Here is a 17,219-nt window from a genome sequence, read left to right as displayed (position 1 = left end):
GCTACACACACAGTGTGTAGGTTATTTACAGTAGGAGATGGGCTTCTATCATCTTCAATCATTCTATTTGGGCTTCGATCTAAAAGGTAGCTAGCAAATGTGAAACGGATTAAAATGACAAGAGTTGACAGCTGTATGAGTTCACCATTTACACAACATATGCTGCAACCTTTTGTAATTTTAATAGTTTGTTTCATATTGGCTGGCTTCCAACAATAGCTGAATTTGCAAAGCTAGCGAGCACCAATTCAGTTTCAGTGGTGTTTGCTATAATCTTTGCTACCCGGGTTAAATAAAGGTGAAATAAAATAAATAAAAAAATAAAAGTTCCCTTGCGACAATTTAGCTTTTGCAACGAGACCATTAAATATATTTAAGACAATGGTAGAAGAGAGTGTAGTTCTGTTCAGTTTGGATTTCAGTTTATCGCTAACCTTATCACAGGGACTTTGAAGCACTAACTTACAGTAGATACGACCTCTCTGTTACCTAGCAAGCTAAGGAACTGGCAGTGGATCAAACCATTGTGAGGCAAAGGGTGGGGGGGTCGCAATCTTTTGAAACTTAAAAACGCGCTATTAAGTGTCTATAATCAGCACAATTGCTTTCATTGCGTATTATTAATATTATTTAAATTACATAGTTATGTTTCAGTGATATATTGGGGGGGACAAATCATATTTTTCCCAGGATGGGGATGTGTCGTGTCCCCCCCGTCCCCCCTGGGATTTCCGCCCCTGACCTGGCACCCCCCTAACTAACCCTCTCCTCTACCTGTCCCAATGACTAGTTCCCTCTCTAACCACCCCCCTCATCCCTCCTGTCATCAGTTTGGGGTCACAGCGGTGTACTACTCCACGTCCCGCTCAGGTGTCTGTCATCGAGCTCAGGGGCCACCGGGCTGACCTAAGCCACCAAAGGAATTCAACACACGTGTTTGGTAGTTTTTTTATACAATTTTACTTTAAATTATTATAATACAAACAGTGACAACAGTTAAGACAAATAACAGACATTTTTCTCGTATCATAAATGAATCATGAATATATTATAGCAACATGGCACTTTCAAGTGGATATCCATTAAACATTCAAACTATTTCAGTCACAATTAAAAATGATGTTTCCACAAACATGATGGACTGGAGCAATGCTAAATAAAAAATATATTATAGATCTTTTTTTACAGTGAATAATTAGCATAAATGCAAACAGTGTAAGTGGCACATGTCCTCACAGTAGCTGTTCTATACATTTGAGGTCACATGAAATGACAGTCCCACAATCAGAATCTTTCACATCACTAAGACATTAAATGGTTCCAGGAACATCATTCAATTAATACAAAAATGGCAGTACTGTATTTTCATGTTAGAGTTAACAGCTCAATGATTGAGAAATGTGATCTATAAGAATGAATTTACAATTGTTAACTGAACACTATTTTGGTATCTCGGGTAATCTCCGAATTGACCGTGATCATTTCTGGGATACCACTTGGAAATCTCCCATTACTACATGTTTAACCACAAGTAATATGAATACAGTAAAATATGTCAAATAGAAAAAAGAAATAAGAAAATACATTACAACATTCAAAATCACAAAGCTCTTTAGATCATATTAGAAACATTGCAAATATTTGGATAAATCCAAATCAATCCTAAATGGACATCCATGAGGAATATAAAATGATCTGGTCCATTTTCCACATAGAATACAATTTTCCACCTTGTTAAACATCCTCTGGAGAGTGTGAAGAACTGTTCCAAACTAGACCACTACAGTCCAACTCAGATAAAACATTTCCAACTTCAAGGTCCAACTCCTCCGGCTGAGTTACAATAGTCTGACAACTGATATGAGTGGACGTGATAGGTGAAATCCATATGATTGAAACTATCCAGCCCTTCCACTTGTTAGTGGCGAAGGAGGAAAGGACACTAGTAGTGGATTCTACTAAATACTACAGGTCCAAAACGTATTTAATTACAGACCATTAGATGCTGTATGTCGAGGTTTGAACTAAGCGGTTTTCTGTATGATGAAGGAAAACAGAGGAGATTGTACTGACAGCTTACCGCTACTCTTCAGAAGTTGATACGGTATGTCAAGGAGCTCTTTGGAGATCAACAAACACCCTTTTCACAAAATCCCCCCGTGAGAGAGGACAGATTTACTCTTTCATCATCATCACTGCACTCTCTAATTATCTCCATTACGAGACACTTTATAGCCCCACCAAGCTTGTTGTTTTGGTAAACAGGGAATGCAAGGGCGAAGGACTTTTTTCCCCCTCCATCATAAAGCATAGTTAATATAACATTCAACATCCTCATAACAGCCAAGTCATCATCAAAGACATCATTGGGATGTGTACAATGAAAAAAAGCAGATTTGTGATTTGGAAGGAGCGTACATTCACACACCCGTGCTCGAGTTTGTGTGTGGCGCGGGTCAGCGTATGTGTCAGGGTCTTGTAGAGAAGGATACCAGAGCTACACCTCCACCCAGCTAGGTATTATGCCCACTACTGGGAGGCTAGAGTGGGACCCTCCTCGGATCCATTGTTGACCTATCCTCTTCCTCAGCGTCTGTGTCGACGGGCAACAGGACCTGGATATGAGGGAGAAACACGTCAGGGAACAGATACACAAACATACAGACATCGTCACACAGATACGTGAGCAGCTGTCGGCCAGGATGAGCTGATGTGTCCAGGTCTGGTGTGCTGTTATTTCCAGCCCAAGGCTATAAAATTCCACTTTATTCCCAGTCTGGAATATTGTCCAGACCACTGCTTCACCATATATCATCACAACATAGCGGAATTCCAGAACCTCACACGCTTTATGGAAAGGCTTTTATGGCATAATAAACCACCATATTACATTCAGAAAGTATTCAGACCCCTTGACTTTTTACACATTTTGTTACGTTACAGCCTTATTCTAAAAATGGATTAAATAAAAAAAATACCAAATCAATCTACACACAATACCAAAAAATGTCTGCAGCATTGAAGGTCCCCAAGAACACGGTTGCCGCCGTCATTCTTAAATGGAAGTAGTTTGGAACCACCAAGACTCTTCCTAAAGCTGTCCGCTCGGCCAAACTGAGCAATCGGGGGAGAAGGGCCTTGGTCAGGGAGGTGACCAAGAACCCGATGGTCACTCTGACATAGCTCCATAGTTCCTCTGTTGAGGTAGGAGAACCTTCCAAAAGGACAACCATCTCTGCAGCACTCCACCAATCAGGCCTTCATGGTAGAGTGGCCAGACGGAAACCACTCCTCAGTAAAAGGCACGACAGCCCGCTTGGAGTTTGCCAAAAGGCCACTAAAGGACTCTCAGACCATGAGAAACAAGTATCTCTGGTCTGATGAAACCAAGACTGAACTCTTTGGCCTGAATGCCAAGCGTCACGTCTGGAGGAAACCTGGCACCATCCCTACGGTGAAGCCTGGTGGTGGCAGCATCATGCTGTGGGATGTTTTTCAGCGGCAGGGATTGGGTGACTAGTCAGGATCGAGGGAAAGACGAACGGAGCAAAGTACAGAGAGATCCTTGATGAAAACCTGCTCCAGAGCGCTCAGGACTGGGGCGAAGGTTCCCCTTCCAACAGGACAACGACCCTAAGCACACAAAGAAGACAACGCAGGAGTGGCTTCGGGACAAGTCTCTGAATGTCCTTGAATGGCCCAGCCAGAGCCCGGACTTGAACCCAATGGAACATCTCTGGAGAGACCTGAAAATAGCTGTGCAGAAAATAGCTCCCCATCCAACCGGACAGAGCTTGAATCACTGTGGAGAAGAAATGGGAGAAACTTCCTAAATACAGGTGTGCCAAGCTTGTAGCGTCATACACAAGAAGACTCGAGGCTGTAATCAAAAAGTACTGAGTAAAGAGTCTGAATATTTCTGTTATTCTATTTTTAATATATTTGCAAAAAATTTGCTTTGTCATTATGGGGTATTGTGTGTAGATTGATTTAAACAAATTCCATAATCAATTTTAGAATAAGGCTGTAATTTAACAAAATGTGGAAAAAGTCAAGCTATCCGAATACTTTTCGAATGCTGGATACAGAGACATCTTGGATGAGATTATGGTAGTGTGTGCATGCACGCAATACAGACATCTTGGATGAGATTATTGTAATGGAAGAAGCAGAGGCAGAAAGGGGGCTTGCCCAGCCTTCCTCTCTCACCGATATGAGGCCAATCCCAAATAAATCATCTTCATTCAGATACTGTACACTCAGACCAAGATGTCTATCGATGTTATGTCTGTGTTTCATCCCATAAGGAAACAGGTCGGTGATGTTAGGGCGTTTAACTAGTCAGTTTGACAGCATACACCAGAAAGGCCATAACAGCTCTAAAATAACTAAATGTTTGGCTGTTTATGATAAAAGTAAACAGCCTGCTCTGAACACCATATGGTCACAGCTGACCATGGGTGAAATCATTCCCCAACACTATCCTACAGACCAGGTCGGGAACTGAAATCAAACTCATTGCACACAGACTATTGACCAACCAAACTCCAACAGCTCTCCCTAATCAATGCCCTCCTCTCTACCATGGACATAGTTCTCTCCCTCTTTCTTCTCCTCCTCCACTCCGCTCTGCTTTCCATAACATCACTGAATGGAAATTAATTCCAAATGTCACTTTTATTCCCGGGATGAAGGGATGATTTGTTGCTGCTTGGCAGAGTACCAGGGACGAGGAGGGAGAGAGAGCAACACTGCCAGTCTGTCATAATCATTGTGACTCCAGAGAGAGGGTGAGAGAGAGAGGACAGAGCGAGAGAGAGGAGAGTGTACAGTAACACATTGACTGCTGTGTAGGAGGTCAATTCTCTCTGATTCCCCAACACAGGAAGCTTCTGTCGACAGTCTCACTACTCCAATATACAGTACATGATTTCCCACTCAAATAGACCAACACTATACACCCACTGGAGACAGTTAACTAATATCATAATGACATCACTATTCACCACATACTGTTCTCTCACCAAATACAATTCTCACAATGGATCCAATGAAACAAGGTGATCACACACTTACGGTAGACTACAATCTCAACAGATTAGGAGCAACTCTACAACATGAAATAACACAGAAGACACTTGACTCAACGACGTGACAACTGGCAGGCCGATCTAGTGCCATCCCATCCATTACTCGTGTCTTGCCAAACAAGGAATGTCAATAACATTGCTATGATACTCATATTTTCCAGAACAACCGGGACAAGTAAGACATTGACTCAATTCCACACGGCACAATCCAACTCGGATAACTGACCCACAGAGAAACACCACCACAAATTGACGGGTGAAAACAAAGAGAGAAACAAACAAAAATGGAGAGAAAGGGGGAGAGGAGAAGAAAGGGGGATTTTCCATGACTTAGTCTTTCCTTGACAGTAACTGTGGGCCAGTTGCCCTTTAGACCGACCCAGAGAGCAGTGTGTGTGTGTGTGTGTGTGTTTGTAGGGGGGAAGCCCACATAAAACAGGTGCAGACAGGCTAAATCACTGTGACAAACCTCTCTCACACATCCCGTTTCTTTTCTTTCTCAACAAACACATCTTTAGCCAGTGTCCCATTGGGATGTGGAGTGTTACGGTGATGTTTGGTGGGAAAGTCTCTTTTATGCCCATGGGCTTTAATGTTTTATCATCAAACGGTGTCCCTTCATGATCCCACAGAGCAGTAGCACTCAGATCTGCAGTCCCCTCTTATGGTTAACTGTAGGGCTGACGCCAATTATTTGACTGGTCGATTGTTTTGCCGATAGACTGTTGGTCAACTAAGATATTTTAGTCAAGCAGTAGCAAATATACACTACATGACCAAAAGTATGTGGACACCTGCTAGTCAAACATCTCATTTCAAAATCATGGGCATTAATATGGAGTTGGTCCTCCCTTTGCAGCTATAACAGCCTCCTCTCTGCTGGGAAGACTTTACACTAGATGTTGGAACATTGCTACGTGGATTTGCTTCCATTCAGCAACAAGAGCATTAGTGAGGTCGGGCACTGACGTTGGGCGATTAGGCTTGGCTCGCTATGTTTATGATGTTTATGGTTAGGTACAGTCGTGCAACGATTGTGCTTTTTTCGCAAATGCGCTTTTGTTAAATCATCCCCCGTTTGGCGAAGTTGGCTGTCTTTGTTAGGAAGAAATAGTCTTCACAGTTCGCAACGAGCCAGGCGGCCCAAACTGCTGCATATGGCCTGACTCTGTTGCACAGAACGCAAGAGAAATGACACAATTTCCCTAGTTAAAAGAAATTCATGTTAGCTGGCAATATTAACTAAATATGCAGGTTTAAAAATATATACTTGTGTATTGATTTTAAGAAAGGCGTTGATGTTTATGGTTAGGTACACATTGGTGCAACGACAGTGCTTTTTTCGCGAATGCGCTTGTTAAATCACCCGTTTGGCGAAGTAGGCTACGATTCAATGATAAATTAACAGGCACCGCATCGATTATATGCAACGCAGGACAAGCTAGATAAACTAGTAATATCATCAACCATGTGTAGTTAACTAGTGATTATGTTAAGATTGATAGTTTTTTATAAGATACGTTTAATGCTAGCCAGCACCTTACCTTGGCTCCTTGCTGCACTCGCGTAACAGGTAGTCAGCCTGCCACGCAGTCTCCTCGTGGAGTGCAATGTAATCGGCCATGATCGGTGTCCAAAAATGCCGATTACCGATTGTTATGAAAACTTGAAATCGGCCCTAATTTATCAGACATTCCGATTAATCGGTCGACCTCTATTAGGATATGATAGTATTTCTGATTGGCTTAATGCACAACCACTAATGAGCTGTAGAGCTTCTCAAGGTAATGTGTTCTTCACCTCAAACAGAAAGCAAACAAAGTATGTTTTTACATCCATTGAAAATGACAATTCCTCAATGTATTTAAAAAAATCTTTCCAGCTCTCTCCCTTTCAATAACCAGTCAGCGTGAAAGGGAAATATGTCATGCTCTGATCCAGTGGAAAAAATAGGCCAAACTGATTTCTTCTTATCCCTTACGCAAATAGCCTACAGCTGTGTTTGTCCCGAGCTCACTAGCATGGACAACTTTGAGGGCCCAAGATATTTTATACAATGTTGCAAGGAGTTTCAGGCCAGACCCAAGTAAATAGTTGATACAATTTTTCAATGTTCACTGCAGACAGGTCATGCGTAGCCAATGTGGTTAATAGGATATTTATTTATTTTCATCAGGACATTTTCTACCTGCAGGCAGCAATGTTTTTATTTGTTGGTTTTATAGGCTATTTTTATATAGTTGGAAATGGAAATATAAGTTACTTTTTAGGTTTGTATCATTTTCATTTAGATAGAATTCTGATTAACCACATGACAATTATTTTGAGGTATGAAGATGTTTTTATAAATGAAACTGTTCCACAAAAAATGTGCATATGAAAACTATAACAGACACGCAGATCGGTAGAAATGGTAAGATAAATGGTCATTCCACATAAGAAATGTTGCCGACTCCTTGTGTAGCCTATTACCAGCAACTTCAGGAGAGTAACGGCAGAATCTGGAAAAACCATTAAGAGCGGGAGGAGGTGAAGTTTTTCTTCTGGTTATCTTGATCTCTGACCTCTTCAGTCATTTGTGCCTTATTTCATCAAACGGTGAGCTTAAAGCATCAGACAAGCTCAATGCATATAGGTGATTTTATTAAAACACATAGGGTGTTTCTATATATATATGAGAGAGAGAAAAACACACGTTTTAAAATGTTGACCAATCGATGGGTCTTTCAGTCGCCCTATTTTTTCTTTTTTTGTCGGGGACATCTCTAGTTAACTGACTCTCACCTGTGACTCGTCGCCAGTAACCCACAGCGCCGTGGAGTTGACCTTGGTCGAGGGGTCACAGGAGTCATCCAGGCTCTTGTACTTGTACTTCCTCATCATCAGACTGTCCACCACCCAGAACATGATGGACTACAGAGGGTCACACAGAGAACAAACTCAGTCAGTACAACTGGTGCAGTGGTGGACGCAGAATGGCCATGTAATGTACAATCAGTGTAGCCTAGTAAGCCTACATACTGCATTCTGTAAACTTCATGCAGGTTTTCTATCCAAAAATACAAGCTTTATGCACTGTCTGGGATACTAAACTCAGCAAAAAATAAACATTCCTTTTTCAGGACCCTGTCTTTCAAAGATAATTCGTAAAAATCAAAATAACTTCACAGATCTTCATTGTAAAGGGTTTAACCAATGTTTCCCATGCTTGTTCAATGAACCACAAACAATTAATGAACATGCACCTGTAGAACGGCCGTTAAGACACAGCTTACAGACGGAAGGTTATTAAGGTCACAGTTATGAAAACTTAGGACACTAAAGAGGCCCAAACATTTTGAGGAGACTGTCTTATACTATGCTTTCCCGCACAGAAGTTTCTGCCTAACAACGCTCCTTAACCCACTTTTGATTGGCTATTGTTATTTTTCTTAGTATGTCATTTTTCTGTAGAACGGCCGTTAAGACACAGCTTACAGACGGAAGGTTATTAAGGTCACAGTTATGAAAACTTAGGACACTAAAGAGGCCTTTCTACTGACTCTGAAAAACACCAAATGAAAGATGCCCAGGGTCCCTGCTCATCTGTGTGAACATGCCTTAGGCACGCTGCAAGGAGGCATGAGGACTGCAGATGTGGCCAGGGCAATAAATTGCAATGTCCGTATTGTGAGATGCCTAAGACAGCGGTACAGGGAGACAGGATGGACAGCTGATCATCCTTGCAGTGGCAGACCACGTGTAACAACACCTGCACAGGATCAGAACATCGGAACATCACCCCTGCAGGACAGGTACAGGATGGCAGCAACAACTGCCCGAGTTACACCAGGAACGCACAATCCCTCCATCAGTGCTCAGACTGTCCGCAATAGGCTGAGAGAGGCTGGATTGAGGGCTTGTAGGCCTGTTGTAAGGCAGGTCCTCACCAGACATTACCGGCAACAACGTCGCCTATGGGCACAAACCCACCGTCGCTGGACCCAACAGGACTGGCAAAAAGTGCACTTCACTGACGAGTCACAGTTTTGTCTCACCAGGGGTGATTGTCGGATTCGCGTTTATCATCGAAGGAATGAGCATTACACCAAGGCCTGTACTCTTGAGCGGGATCGATTTGGAGGTGGAGGGTCCGTCATGGTCTGTGGCGGTGTGTCACAGCATCATCGGACTGAGCTTGTTGTCATTGCAGGCAATCTCAACGCTGTGCGTTACAGGGAAGACATCATCCTACCTCATGTGGTACCCTTCCTGCAGGCTCATCCTGACATGACCCTCCAGCATGACAATGCCACCAGCCATACTGCTCGTTCTGTGCGGGATTTCCTGCAAGACAGGAATGTCAGTGTTCTGCCATGGCCACCGAAGAGCCTGGATCTCAATCCCATTGAGCACGTCTGGAATCTGTTGGATCGGAGGGTGAGGGCTAGGGCCATTCCCCCCAGAAATGTCCGGGAACTTGCAGGTGACTTGGTGGAAGAGTGGGGTAACATCTCACAGCAAGAACTGGCAAATCTGGTGCAGTCCATGAGGAGGAGATGCACTGCAGTACTTAATGCAGCTGGTGGCCACACCAGATACTGACTGTTACTTTGATTTTGACCCCCCCTTTGTTCAGGGACACATTATTCCATTTCTGTTAGTCACATGTCTGTGGAACTTGTTCAGTTTATGTCTCAGTTGTTGAATGTTATGTTTATACAAATATTTACACATGTTAAGTTTGCTGAAAATAAACAGTTGACAGTGAGAGGACTTTTCTTTTTTTGCTGAGTTTACATATACCACAGGAGGTTGGTGGTACCTTAATTGGGAAGGACGGCTCATAGTAATGGCTGGAATGGAATGAATAGAACAGTATCAGAAAACACATGGTTTCCATTCACTCCATTCCAGCCATTATTATGAGCCATCCTCCCCTCAGCAGCCTCCTCTGACATATACACAACATTATGCAGTGTTATTGCAGGTTGGTTGAGACTCACGTTGACAATGACGGGCACGATGAGCATGACCAACACAAGGTCCACCTGTGGGTTAGGGATGTAGTCCAGCAACACAGACTGCAGCTGGAACAGCAGCGCGCAGACAAACAGCGTCACAACACACACTTTCAATTTGTGCAGGGCAAAATATCAGACGCGTTGCACAAAAGACAATGACATTTAGATCGTCAATATTGTTCACTGTAATAGAAAGAGCATCTCTTTGGCTTTCTACTGTGTAACATGTGTGAGATTGGAGCTAATGTGATGATTATGTGGTATTCACCATGTCAGAGAGAGAAAAAAGCTCAAAGTATTCTATTTGTCTGGAATGAGCTACAGTATGTTAATGGGTTCCTGTTAGACACGTAGCCCCCCCCCCCCCCCCCCCCGGTCGCCTTCCTCCCTGAGAAAAAGCCCCAGTGTCCAAAAGAAATGTACTGAAAAAAACTAAACCACCCTCTTCAAGTGAGGAGCAGTGAACAGAGCAACAACGATCATAAAACACAAAGAAGGTTTGAGCAGGAGATCCACAGCCTCAAACAAATAACCAACCAAACAAATTGTCTAAAGACTCTAGTCCCAGGGGCCGAATGATATTCATTTGGCTGAAGGTCAATGTTCCCATTCTGTTCAAAGGACAACTATTTCTCTTTGTTCTCTCCAAAACCTTTCATCCTCCCTTTCTTTTTCAGCCTTGACTTTGTTGACTTCAAATTGTCACCAGAGATTTCAAACACAGAACCGAGAAGAAAGAACATGATTGACACTTCCGCTCTCTCCCTCGAGTGGGTAGTCTCTCAGTTCTCTCAGGATCTGGGTTAGCCCATGTCCCTGGAGCAGGTGGTTGTGAGTACTGTAGGCCTACTCACGTTGGTCCATCCGGGAATGAGCAGTACCAAGCTGACTACACTCTTCTCCAGGACCATGATGAGAAGGTAGACACCACACTGAACGAGCCACGCTGCGGCCTGGGGAGGGTCACCTGGTCAGACAGAACAGACCATTCCTTAATGACCATTTAATGACCACACAGTGATCACACTGCAACCACATACATTAACCAACGGACTCAGATCGTCACCTACGGAAGATCAGCCATAAAGAGGATGACACCAGACTGCCACAACCACACATTGACCCCATAGAGGCATTCATACACACAGACAAGCACCCACAAACTCAGTGTGCTGGTCTAAACATGTCCCAAGTGTACTATTTGCATCTCGCTGTCATCTCAGTGTACACAGACAGGAACATGTCTCTGTCATTAACCAACACTCTACACCTGGGAACACAGCAGAGAGAAACAGACGAGAGAGACAGACGAGAGAGACAGACAGCGAGACCGAGAGACAAAGAGACAGAGGGAGAAGTGAGACAGGAGAGAGACAGACAGCGAGACCGAGAGACAAAGAGACAGAGGGAGAAGTGAGACAGCGGAGAGAAGGGTATATGAGAGACACAGATGAGAGAGACAGACGGCGAGACCGAGAGACAAAGAGACAGAGGGAGAAGTGAGACAGCGGAGAGAAGGGTATATGAGAGAAACAGATGAGAGAGACAGACGGCGAGACCGAGAGACAAAGAGACAGAGGGAGAAGTGAGACAGCGGAGAGAAGGGTATATGAGAGAAACAGACGAGAGAGACAGACAGCGAGACCGAGAGACAAAGAGACAGAGGGAGAAGTGAGACAGCGGAGAGAAGGGTATATGAGAGAAATAGATGAGACAGACAGACGGCGAGACCGAGAGACAAAGAGACAGAGGGAGAAGTGAGACAGCGGAGAGAAGGGTATATGAGAGAAACAGACGAGAGAGACAGACAGCGAGACCGAGAGACAAAGAGACAGAAGTGAGACAGCGGAGAGAATGGTATATGAGAGAAACAGACGAGAGAGAGACAGCGAGACCGAGAGACAAAGAGACAGAGGGAGAAGTGAGACAGCGGAGAGAAGGGTATATGAGAGACACAGCATGTGGTTGTTGTTCAGCTCTTTAAGAGGGACAGAATGGATTTGTAACTAACTCTACACAAACAGCTAAATGTTTGACTATTTGTTTCGTTTTCAGGACCAATAGTTATGACAGAGGGACAGTATTTGTAGCAGGCTTTTGGGGGAAAGGTCCCCACACAGAGAGAGAGCGATACAGATCGGATGGAAACTAAAGCCCACTAAAACATTTGGCCAGTGGTCATGGCACAGCTGCATTTACAATCCGGTGGATCATAATAATCAATGGAAAAACCAGCATGAAACAGAACCAAGCGCAGATGCAGTAGAAAATGACTTTGTGGAATACGGTAGATTAACAGACTGACGGAGCGAGTGCCGCAATCGGAGGATGTTTTTCATGCAATATTCTCATGAGCCTACAGCGGCCTCCTGTGGTGAAAGGAAGAAGTGTCAACCTTCCTGAACTATTCTGAAAATGAACTGACACAACCCTCTCCAACAACACAGTCACAGAACAGTAGCTGTCTGTGCTTTGGTCAACCTCCGAACATTTGACACAACCTAAACAGATGTCTAGGAGACTCACCGTATTCTCCAAAGGTGAGCAGTGTGAACTGCTTGTACTCCACGATCCTGGAGACAACCTTGACCCCCGCCCAGATGACCAGCACGCCTAGCGTGGCATCAAGCAGGAAGTTAATCAGATACCTGTGGAAATCCACCAGGAAGTGAGTCAGTGATTTGACATGGGGCAGCAAGCCTAGCGGTTAGAGTGTTGGGCCAGTAACCGAAAGTTCAGTGGTTGGAATACCCGAGCCGACAAGGTGCAAAATCTGCCATTGTGTCCTTGAGCAAGGCACTTATCACTTAATTTGCATTAGGGCTACCATACTACTATGGTTGACCGTGTAAAACAACACATTTCACTGCACCTGTCTGCTGTATGTCACAATAGAACATCTTATTTATCATAATGATTGGTTGAGACTTCAGATTGGAAGGTTGTTTCTGCCAACCTGCCCAATCACAGCTATGGACCCACAGGGAACAGGGGTTCATTTCTGTGAGGTTGGAGAGGAACACGTTGGCGAAGTGGATGAAGAGAGCACCAATGGCCTGCTTGGACATGTCGTAAAACCTGTAGAGATGGGGTGAAATGTAGGATGGTCATCACCATGGTGACTTGTAATAGCCAGATATATAAGTCAAGCAGCAAACATTGACATCTCTAAATCTAATAGAATCTTTGATCCTCAGCCATGTGATCAACCGATGGTCTCCTGTTCTTCCCTGGGGGTTTGACACAGTCTCTGATAAGAAATAGAAATAAAAACACCGGTCTCTTACCAGATCCTTCATGGTCTTCTGATCCCTACGGGCTCACGGAACCTCTTCACTGTAGAGAGAGATGGAGAGACGCAGTGAGAGAGAGAGAGAGAGAGAGAGAGAGAGAGAGAGAGAGAGAGAGAGAGAGACAGCCATAGAAGAGTGAAAAATCCTATCTTTGTGAATGTACATGACCTCTGTGGGTCCAGGAGAGATGGATAAAGAATGGAACAAGTCAGAACCACATGCTCCCTCAGTCCACCCATCCCCATCAGGACACTGGTAGCTCAGGGCTACGTGCCTTACAGGAACCCACTGTTCCTCTCTACCCATCTAACACAAGGTCTGAGTGTGTGACTGTTCACATACCAACATCATGTTGTGGCTGCAGTTTGACTCATTATCACCCAAAAACTATCTGAAGGTTAGAATGCAAAGCCAGAATTGGTGCCTGGCATAAAATGATAGCAACTGTATCCAAGAACTCTGGCACGCAAAAGGTGGGGCCAGTGGTCTGTCAATGGGAGGAAGTCACCAAAATAGCCAAGAGGAAGAGGACTCTAAACAAAGATGGATGCATCTTGGCAAGCGGAGGAGAGGCATTGAGTGCAGCGCTTGGCTGAGTAGACCCTTGATTTTCAGTAATATATTAACAGACTTGGGTACTCTGTCTGACGCAGTACTTACACGCACACACAGCTAAATACTGATCTTCTTACTAATAAGTACTGCGAGGAGGTCAAAGCTATTTGATCCTCCACTCTCCTTTAGAGTCTGACCCCTTTCTGTCATAAATCCCTCTGTTGTAAAGTACATGACTACAAAATGTAATCTCACTGTAGATAGAGATATAGACAGCCTATTCTCTTATATTCAAAAAGGCATGGATGTATTCTGTAGGATTTTATGACCACCCTCTCAAAATAGTTTGCTCCATCATAGACCATAAACGTTCACCCCTGTCTTGAAGAGGCATTTCAATAATAAGAATAATACAAATGAAATGGGTTTGTAGATTGTTTACCAGTAGTTTATCGTTGAAGGATAGTTTATGAATATACAATAGTCTAATAGTTATAGGAAACATTCGAGATCGTTTACATTTGTGTTGATGGGCCACTGATGATATTTGGCTACGCATGGCGCTGAATATTTAAAACTTAGCACATAAAAAGGATATGGGAAACATTCTTATAATAGACTATTTAAATGAATTATAATATAATTATATATTTATTATCTGCCTTATAAAGTGGAACAGCAGCCTATCGGATAGAAACGTCAAATAGCATAAACAAACAAACTGCCACGTGCTCACAGATGGAGAGTAAGTGGATACCAGAGCAGCTCTTGGCTGAGTAGACCCTTGATTTTCCCTTTAAAAGTGATTTCTAAGTATTTTATTTTAAACATGATCTGCTATTTCGAAACAATAAGTTATCCTATACAATTATACTCACCCATCAATTATACATTGTTACGTTCTCTTCTGAAAGATACTCACCCATCAATGTGCTGAAGGCAACTATGGCCAGCAACCCTTGAATCAAGACTCCGAATCTGTTTGTCAAAGCCCCGTTATCGCATCCCTGAGGGTTCTCCTTCGTAATGTCTGACATATTCGAAATCTCAAAAACCGCATTATTAAACAGTCTTTTGACCAGAAAAACACCATTGTATCCGTAAATGTCCATGTCGACTTTAAAAACACCCGAAGCAGACAAAGGACAGGGGGAACTTCCCCTGTTGTTCGCGATGAGAAATCCAGGAGCCTTCCAATCTCAAGAAAAAACTAAACGAATTTGCCATGCTATCACTGCTCAATGTCTCTCTCGCCAAGTTAATACAAAAGTATTTTGCGGGAGAAAAAAAAAAGTCACCCAAAATTAAAGTTAGGGACAGGGTTAAATGTTCTACTCCATATCAACTGCAAAATACGGGATTCTGACGTCACCTCCTGCTGTTGAATTCCGTGGATCTGTGCGAGCTCAGGCGGTCTTTGTTCCTTTTGTTAATTGCGGTCACGCGCCCCTGTCTCCGCAGTAGGGGGCCATCCAATGTCCCAAGCGCCATTTGAAATGCTCTTTAACAGTTACCATGTTCTAATCACATGTATAGAGTTTAGGCTATAATTTCATCTAAATGGACGACCTTTGTTATATGAATTATCTACAATACAGCAGTCAGATGATGTGTTCTACACATGATGAGAGATAACAATAGTGGATTTAACATTCTGACTTCATATTAATTACATTTAAATGTTTCTGCCATTTTTAAACTAATGCCTAAATAAGTCTATTTATCGCATACATTTGTTTTTAGAATTTCGATTTCAGAAACAGAATTTGTGTTAAATCCAGTTTTAAAATGACATGTATTTCTTTCTACCGCTCATTCACCGCCAGTCATTCACCAGCAGTCAGCCTGCTTAGCTGATGATGGCCCATCTAAACTACACATAAACTATATTGAAAATAATTTCACAAATCTAATAATAGATTTAGCCTAAAGACAATATTAAATTGACAATAGTGTGATGGTAAAAAATATTGTCAATTGTCAAATTGAATATGAAAAGAGTGCAGTTTATGCAGTTTAGTTGGAATTGACACAGAGGCAGGGAAACAGAGCACCCGAAAGTGACTTTTTCAAATCCTCTGAGGCTCCTACAGAGTTACATGCAGGTAAGACCTTTTGACTTCTATATAGTATCAGAAAGATTAGAATCTGAGGTTTCCAAAGCACTTACCTTTTCCAAATAACTCTAAAAATTGAAGAGATGAGCTCTATTTCAAAATATCACCTTTTCCAAGAATAACTGGTCCATGTGCAACACGGATATCCTACACTAACATAAACCAATGAAAATGATATTTTATTTGTTTTATTGGGTAACATATTCTAATGTTACCCAAGCCTTCATAACACACAACCAAATTATTATTTTTGCAATAGTATATGAAATATATTTATATGACTGTTATTTTGCTGTCAGAATAACTGCTCATTGGCTCAAAGTGGGATCCTTTCTAGTGTTAATAAGCAAAACCGACTTTGAATGGCCAGGACCTAGTCATGAAGCCACCATTGTCCAGTTATGGAATGAGGGAGTTGGAATCTAATTAATTACTGATTAATAACGTATTCAATCTATAGCCATAGCCTATGGGTTTGCAATAGGACTATGGCATTTTATTAAATCCAATGGTTTATGATAGGCCTACTCCATGTTCATTTTCAAGGCAGGCTAGATGAATTTGGGAGTTATTGAGTTGTAGAGACAAAACAGCACTTTTCTTCTGACTGGCACACAGACAAAGGGCAGTGGCCCGTGCAATGCATGCGTCGCACGTGGAGGATAATCGGTTCCCCGCGCACCTGTTAAAACCTCTTCTCTGGCAGATCAAACCGCGCGCTTCTAACCAACCATCTGTTACCAGCACCTCACCCCCACGTGCACACGCACACTTCCCTCCACCGGGATGGACCGCGAGTGGCGAAGCCGCGGAGAGACATTCGCTTCACCGAAGGGGTGCGGATGACGCCGGTGGTGGCTAGGCAACTCAGACCATTCGGGAGGCCTATCTGAGTGACTGCCAGCTTTTTTGTTTGAGAGTTGCAAGTGGAAGATGATGCTCATTCATTCTAGCACTGTTATGGGATGATGACAGCAGGAGGTTGCAGGGTTCCCCAAATCATTATCCAACAAGTAGGCCTATATTGCGCAATTTAGATTTTGCATTATTGTTCCGCAATTTAAAACAAGTGATTTACTCACAGTCTATACCAAACATTATAGCCTGACATTTTAAACGCCTAAAACCTCCACAATACACTGTTGTAACTATAGTTTTCAA

General features: G+C 43.0%; 1 pseudogene across 1 annotated transcript; it reads right to left on the bottom strand.

Annotated features, from left to right (window-relative positions):
- Positions 1-926: 926 nt before the first annotated feature.
- On the bottom strand, positions 927-15,639 carry LOC106576196 (store-operated calcium entry regulator STIMATE-like; annotated as a pseudogene). The gene is made up of 8 exons (XR_014381182.1): positions 14,864-15,639; positions 13,381-13,429; positions 13,076-13,171; positions 12,620-12,741; positions 10,948-11,060; positions 10,076-10,159; positions 7,875-8,003; positions 927-2,615 (listed from the first exon to the last, which is right to left on the bottom strand). The product of XR_014381182.1 is annotated as a store-operated calcium entry regulator STIMATE-like (transcript).
- Between the last annotated feature and the right edge of the window lie 1,580 nt (positions 15,640-17,219).

This window comes from Salmo salar, chromosome 17, assembly GCF_965601325.2.
Source record: "Salmo salar chromosome 17, fSalSal1, whole genome shotgun sequence".
Lineage (NCBI taxonomy): Eukaryota > Metazoa > Chordata > Actinopteri > Salmoniformes > Salmonidae > Salmo > Salmo salar.
The sequence above is the reverse complement of the archived record's forward strand: the minus strand, read 5'-3'. Positions and strand labels throughout refer to the sequence as shown.